The sequence below is a fragment of the Papaver somniferum genome, chromosome 3, assembly GCF_003573695.1.
Source record: "Papaver somniferum cultivar HN1 chromosome 3, ASM357369v1, whole genome shotgun sequence".
Taxonomy (NCBI): domain Eukaryota; kingdom Viridiplantae; phylum Streptophyta; class Magnoliopsida; order Ranunculales; family Papaveraceae; genus Papaver; species Papaver somniferum.
In genome coordinates this window covers 88,981,110-88,988,578 of record NC_039360.1, presented here as the reverse complement: position 1 = coordinate 88,988,578, position 7,469 = coordinate 88,981,110, and the positions used below count along the sequence as shown (strand labels likewise).

Sequence of the window (7,469 nt, the reverse complement as noted above, 5' to 3'; positions counted from 1 at the left end):
TTCCTTACAGTTTATGTGTGTATACATAGTACCTACATTTTTATAACATTGGTAGTAATAGAATCAGTTTATATTTAGGCACACAGTTCTAATAAAAATATATTTTGAACTTAAAAAATATTAATCACTTTATTTAATTTCATTGTTATTGAAGTTATCACGTTTAACCAAAATAAGATAGCATCAATGTATGTTGATTAATTAAAAAAACTACATAAAAACAACCATAAATTAAGTTTAATGTAAAATGTAGCAGACATTACCTTTTAATCCTATTTGACTTCTGTTAATCATTCAAATCTTAACCAAATCTATATGTCTTTGAGTTGCACTCAATTTCTCATAATCTTTCGACAACTTCTTATACTATAAGACCTTCTTTGCATATTTTCATTCTTTCTCGATTGCAAATTGTATCCATGCTTACACCATATTTTTACCGCAAAAGTTATTTGAATGTTAAATTTCTACATTCTTGTCTTTTTTACTTTTCGTTCATTTATGTAGTGATATTTTCCTAATTCTTCCATTTGTTCTTAAAAGCCATGGTTTGTGAAAAGACTCATATATTTGGAATGTTATATGCTTTCTTAGGAATGAAATCATTTATCCTTCTAGTTCTTCTAGTATTTTCTTTTCAAACAAAAATTGTTTATCTTTTTAGTGGTGCAAAGATGTCTTTGTAGTTCGTTTGCATCCATCCACTCATAAGTCTTTGAAATTTTTCTGAAAGTTTTTCTCAGTAAATAAGCTCAAGCATTTTACTGTCACGTGACAATAAATGAGTTGTATAATTTTGTTCCTGCATTGTTGATTTAATGCGTTGGCAACAAAAGAATATAATACCACTCATCACTGAAACTCATCACATACCCCGAAAAGTAAGTAGCATAAGCTTGCAGCAGACGAACTCCATGCTTGAGGAGGAGGAGGAGGCTTCTGTCTACTCTATCATGACAATTCAACTCAGTAAAAAATTATAAAGTCATCAACGATAAAGAATAGTCATGAAAAATTAGTAAACAAATAAAACTGAAATTGGATAGAGCTCACATTAGAAGATGTTGGAAGGACCTGGCCACGGCCGAATGTAGTAAACAATGTGATTTTGAACCTGCGGTATAATTTTGTCTCTTAATTACTTGGAGAAACCTTTTCTCCATTACGACTCTCATTAATACCATTCACGCTTGTTTGGCATCCTCGCTCCACCATGAAACTGAAGCCAACATAATGGTTGCCATTGCTTAGATCTTCGTGAACTTTTTCAGTTTCTGCAGACAAAGACTGAAGCCAACATAATGGTTGCCATTGCTTAGATCTTCGTGAACTTTTTCAGTTTCTGCAGACAAAGACGCAGGCAGCTTCTTTATTGCCAATCTAGCTGCTATCTCAATGTTCTTAGAATCTTCACCAACTTTTATAACATACCCATATAACAAACTAAATAGTGCACATCTCAAACAAAAACAGAAAATAACACTTCAACTATTTGTAAGACATGGTTAAATATCAGCAATTGGACCTGACGTGAATCGAACACGTAACCTTCTGACATGGAGTCAGACGCGCTACCATTGCGCCACAGATCCATGATTTAAAAGACTGGTCTTTAGTATAGGACAAATACAGCTAGAAAATCGAGCTTTAAATGAACTGCATATGCCATAATAAGAAAAGAATAAATACCTGGACGTGATTCAGTGGTCCTTTCTGCATTAAAGTTGTTGAGTAGGTTCCGGCAAGAATATTAAATTCTCACAGTTTAAAATTTTCAGATTTTGAAGCATGCAAATTCGTTAAGCTAATGCAGCCATTAACATTAACAACCTCAAAAGCTGTTACGACATCCAGTTATTCCAAGAAAAAAATATCAGATATGAGCTAATTATAGATAATGTCGAAAAAGAAAGGATGTCACCACACTTGAGTTTTATAGCAGGACTTTGCCGAGAATTCTCCTGAATAAAGGATTTCACCAGACGTGCTTGAATGAAGTGAACTAATTCCATATTGAACTGGACATCTTCAAAAGTCAAAACCTTCTTCATTCGGCATGAAAGGAGATTCTTCTAGTATTAATTGCTAAAATTCTAGCATTGATTACTAAAATATATCGTTGCCTTCTCGCCAAGCCCTTTTGTTCCGATGCCCTGATATCCAGCTCAAGACCTTTAGGGACCTGAAATAAGCATAATGAACAAAATCACTAGAAAAAAGAAAACATAAGTACATGATTATATCAAGATACACACGAACTCTATTTATGTAGTCATCTGAAAGTAGAGTGCATAAAAAGTCTACTAACTTCACACATAAATATAACGTTACAAATTTCAGCTTTTCTAAAAGTAAAGAACAATAGTTCTCCTAGTGCCTTTGAAACAATTAGTTCCACAGCAGCCTTTGCAATAGGAGAAAGGGACATTGATATGTTTATGCAGAACCAAATGATCAACAATTAAAAGAACAATGGAATTATGATCCGTTAGACTACAACAATGGGAAGTATTATATGTTTTTTCAGACAACACCTTTTTTGGTTGATCCCAAGTGACATTATATCCAAGTCTATTATTCTGACATACAAATGAATAGTGGCAAAGCAAAAGGTTGACACATCTTACTGGTATAAATCGAATAAGCAGACCCTTAGAATGAGAAAAACATGAAAGGAAAGAACAGTAAAAACCACACAAAGCCTAACCAAACAAATAAGAAAAGAAAGCAAAAAACCATATTACCGTGAAACATGTTGGAAAAACAGGTTCCTTCCCGTTGTACAACAGGTTCGAAATGCTTCCTATCACATTGACCCTACTATTTAGCAGCAGTTGATCCTGTACAAAATTTAAATTTCAACTCTTTTGTGAAATTCAAAAATTATTGTCTAAATATAGCTATATGAATTACCAAAAATGTAAAGAAAAAAACGAATTAAATAGAACTTCGAATTTGCAGGGCTCTTTCGCTGTATATTTGGTTTTTCTTTGGCGACAACTCGGAGCACAGACCTACTCCGACGCAATACAGTTGTATGCCAAACAACCTCCACAATTTATAAAGTTCGAAGCTTGAAAAAGCAACCCCATGAATCACTTTCAAACTACAATAACAAATCACCATCTACAATTCAGCACCACATTAAGAGCTTAGTAATAAGAATCATTAAATAAATACGACTATTCATGTATATTTGACCGGAACTAAAACCATACCTACATTTTTTTTTAAATATTTATACCTTTACAATTTCGCACAACACCCTAAAAATAAGCAAGACGTATAGAATTTAATTGCGAATCAAACATATGGAAGACTTGTATGTATTATCGCGAATCAAAGAAAGTTACCTTGATATGGAGGAAGCCAAAGTTGTAGCAATTGGATCAGTCTGGACACTGCTCAATCCGGGATAATAGTTTTCGTCATAGCAGTCAGTATGGAAGTTAAGACAGTGTGGTAATATTTTGCTGCTCTGGGAGCTTCTAATACATCAATACCAAGAGATACGCCCATCCCAACAAAAAATGCGGATATGGATGAATGGTAAAATCTCTTGGCCCGCTCTTTCATACTCACTTTTATTCAACTAACGCTGTCATGCAGCTGGCCTTGCTGTTTGGTAGAATCTGCAAAACATGACAGACAAAACGAATCAGTATGTGCTCATCATAAAAGTCGTACAAAGCAGATGCTTCAAACTGGTCTAGTATCTGTAAGAAGCGATAAATGAGACCTCGATTCGAATACCACTGCCTCGTAATAGGACAACGTTACAAAACAACTCCCCCCTTCAACGAAAAGTTTTAAATTCAATTGGCGAACAATCAGAAGTTTAGACTTCTGTTGAAAAATACCACATTACAGTTCTCATTATTAGGCCATCATGATTCCAAACCTTTCCTAAATGGTTTCAAAACTTCTGGTTCGTGATTTCAGTTGTAGAAAATGAAGTGATAGACCTTTCGCTCCTATTAAACTTCTAGGAGTTTTCCCATTAAAAAATAGATAATGTAGAGCATATATAATGGGATAAGATGAAAATACTTGAACAAAACCCATGAATAAGCAAGAAAAGAAAAAAAATTACCTATAAAATCGTAAGTTTCAATAAAATTATAAGGATTTCATCAGTCTGGCTTCTAACTCTATGTTAAACCTTCCAGTAGCATTTCCACCAGAATCTCAGTCACACAAATCAATAATTAATTCTCCCCCAACAAAACCTTAATAACCGAATCAATTCATCAAAAAAAAAAAAAACAAACCTAAGAAAACAGAAAATACTCGAAACAGATGCATGTAATACCTCAATTAAATCCCTTGCATAATTGAATTGCCATTTCCAGTTGAAAGTACAATTGCAGAAGATGGAGGAGGAGTAACATCAACTCCAGCAACAGTTGATCCACTTGTAGTATGTGCAAAAAAATTTTCATGTATCTGGTCTAGACACAACTCGAGATCTATCCAAACTGAAGTTACTCAAACTGAATGGTACCTGTGCTAGCCTCAGGAGCCGGAGCAAAGCTTTTAGGGAATCTTCCTCCAGAAGAGGTGTACCTTCAATTTCCTTCACCTTCATCCGGGAGCTAGATACATCATACATAAAATAGGTTATTAACTTAATTCAGGAACATAAACCACTATTCCATGAACACCTAGTAGAACAAAAATTCAAGATAAGCACTTACGGGAATACTAAAAGATAGGTGTGCCCTGAAAAGCCAATTTTAGAACCACAACTATAGTCCCCACGTAGAGGACATTAGGCACCAGTGTTCCCATGCCTCCTGAAAATTTGGTGTTATATTATAACATGAACTATGATTATTGTAATAAAACGATCAAATCATTACATGAACTATGACTATGAGGCGGTCACTTCTTGTTAATTTGTTACGCATCGAATTCATTGGTGGGAGTCGCCAAAAATTTCTCACCTGTGAAGATTGAATTAGTACCACCAAGGCAGCAGAGTGCTTGCTCCGTAGAGTGCTATCTTCGAGATGGATAAATGAACACAACCCACCGATGGCCTTGACCATTGCATTTAGCATCCCAATTCGAGTTGTAGCGATTATCCAGATCATCTTCCATATTTTTACTGCCTAGCGAAAAGAAAAAAGTTGCAATGAGATCTTCATTGTGGAAGAGCGCTACAATGTACATGGTTTTCTCTATTATTCCACAAACATATTCCCACAATCAAGCTTACATAAATAATAATCAAGCTTACTATCCGATGATTTTGTTCTTCTCATCTAACAAAAACTTAAATTTGAACCTTCCAAAAATCCTAAAGCAATTTAAAAGAACGTCTAAGAATGGCATTTCAAAACGGTTCAATTCTTGTTGCAGAAGCCTATTCGACCTCTTCATCTATATACCTCGGAATCAGCAGCTTCAATTGCAAAGTGGATGGAAATGTCTCTAGCATTAGTTTAGGAAAAGTGACAGGCCTTCATTTTCCATCAAGTGATGAACTTGTAGAAACTATTTTCCTATGAATAAATTAAGAAATTCACCCAAAACGGAAAAAAAATGTCGCCGTAAGCGAGAATTGATTGTTTCTGTGACCTAATAATTTAAATATCAGAATCTCTAACCTCGAACTTCCAAATAATGTTTTTAGGAACCACCTTTTGAGTTTCATCTCCTTGCCAAAAACAACTCCGTCAATTAGATTCTAGCATGTTATGCAAAAACTGCATAAGGACTTCTCGGAATGTTAATGACATTGTATATGATAAACATGCCACTTAACACATCTGTATGTGCTTCTAAAGCTAGAATTATAGACTACAATTACAACTATGGTTGTTGTGACCACCTAAAACCTCAAAACGTTAAACAAAATACACATTTAGTTTAAGGTCATAGTCAAGTTTAAGCCTTAGTCCTTCCCAGCACAAAGAAAAACAGTGGATGTCCTATGCGGAAAAAGCACTTTAAAGCTGAAAATGCAATCATTCATATACCTTCTGTTTCACTCTTACATTCCTAAGGACCCAATTTCAAAATCATCATGCCAAAAACACAACTTCATAAAATCTAATTTTATATAAAATCTATAGCAACGACCTTCCATTCTAACCCGGAAGCGAAACCTCTTAAAAGACCATAAGAATAATCCCAACGAAACTAAGCATCTATATAAATTTCTCAACTCTTGATACTCAGCATAACAGACCCTCAAAAGTTAAGTTGAAATTAGAGCAATGGTAAATCTGGTTTAAAAACTGTATGCCCAGCATTAGCATAATAATCTGTTGATATTAAAAAGAATTGAATTGCAAAGAAGATTACCTTTGTCTATCAAATATCAATAACCATAAAAAAAACTTCCAAGATGTGTCAATACTTCTAGTATCTTCACTACCACAAACCCACAAAACACATATAATCAAATAACCAAACACACTTGAGTGTGGGAGTTTGAAGACAAAATAAAGAAGAAACACTCGGAAAAACAGAAGAAAAAATTCCTAGGTCTAGAGTTCTTAGACAATTCTAAGGTTAGCTATCAATCAACCGGGGCATTGATAACATACGATGAGAAAGAAAGAGGTTCAACTCTAAACCAACCAATACAATGGAATTACTTGAATAAAAATTATCTGAAAAGATTGAAAGTTTGATTCTAAATACCTGCAACTGATTGCTAGATACAGAAAGACCTTCCCAGCAACCAATAATGTCAGATTGAAAGTTCAATTCCAAACTCTTCAATGTTATAAACTTAGCTTCCCAAATTTCCTGCAAAAATCATGCAAACATCGAAACCCTAGATATCATCAAATTGATAAATTAGGGATTGCTGCGAGATCCATACCTCTTCGAAGAACTACAATATTTTCCTCTTGAAGTTCTGCGAACCATTCAAAAGATCTGTAATTTCGTTAACAAAATTGCAGAAACAAAAAAATCAAAGCCACAAAAAAGAGTATCTCAATAATTCGAAAAAAAACGTATAAAGAACCAAAACCAACCTAAGTAACACCCCTTACACCCACATTCACCTTACTCCCACCATAAAAAAAAATCAGCCTAAGTGACGCCCCTTGCATAAAGGTAGTCACATTGAACACGAATTGCAAACATCCACAGCTTAAGTGCAGATATTTCGAAGATGATCCCCATTGCCCTGCAACAGAAATATGCCACAGCTAAGATTACATCGATGACCCTATAAGAGACTTGCAAGAGACGACAGTCTGTAAGAAAAATGTTGCACATATTAAAGATAAAGGAAAAGACCATAAAGATAAAGGAAAAGACTACAACACCTGAAACTTAACAGTACACAAATTTTTTTTGAAAATTATCTATTCGATTCCTTTAGGTGGGATTTATATACTAAACTGAAGACATAAACCTCAATTATCAATTTAATCTTATCAATTCCAGTATCAACAAATTTTTAATGAGTCAAATACCTACAACTCAAAAGCTTAATCGATACT

General features: G+C 34.3%; 2 long non-coding RNA genes and 1 other non-coding gene across 3 annotated transcripts; all 3 read right to left on the bottom strand.

The window, feature by feature from the left end:
- Window positions 1-1,520: 1,520 nt before the first annotated feature.
- On the bottom strand, window positions 1,521-1,592 carry TRNAW-CCA. Its single transcript has one exon. It is a non-coding gene; the product is annotated as a tRNA-Trp (tRNA).
- Window positions 1,593-4,318: 2,726 nt separating this feature from the next.
- On the bottom strand, window positions 4,319-5,105 carry LOC113361458. The gene is made up of 3 exons (XR_003365127.1): window positions 4,947-5,105; window positions 4,698-4,796; window positions 4,319-4,595 (listed from the first exon to the last, which is right to left on the bottom strand). It is a non-coding gene; the product is annotated as an uncharacterized LOC113361458 (long non-coding RNA).
- Window positions 5,106-6,652: 1,547 nt separating this feature from the next.
- Window positions 6,653-7,145, bottom strand: LOC113361457. The gene is made up of 3 exons (XR_003365126.1): window positions 6,996-7,145; window positions 6,839-6,874; window positions 6,653-6,762 (listed from the first exon to the last, which is right to left on the bottom strand). It is a non-coding gene; the product is annotated as an uncharacterized LOC113361457 (long non-coding RNA).
- Between the last annotated feature and the right edge of the window lie 324 nt (window positions 7,146-7,469).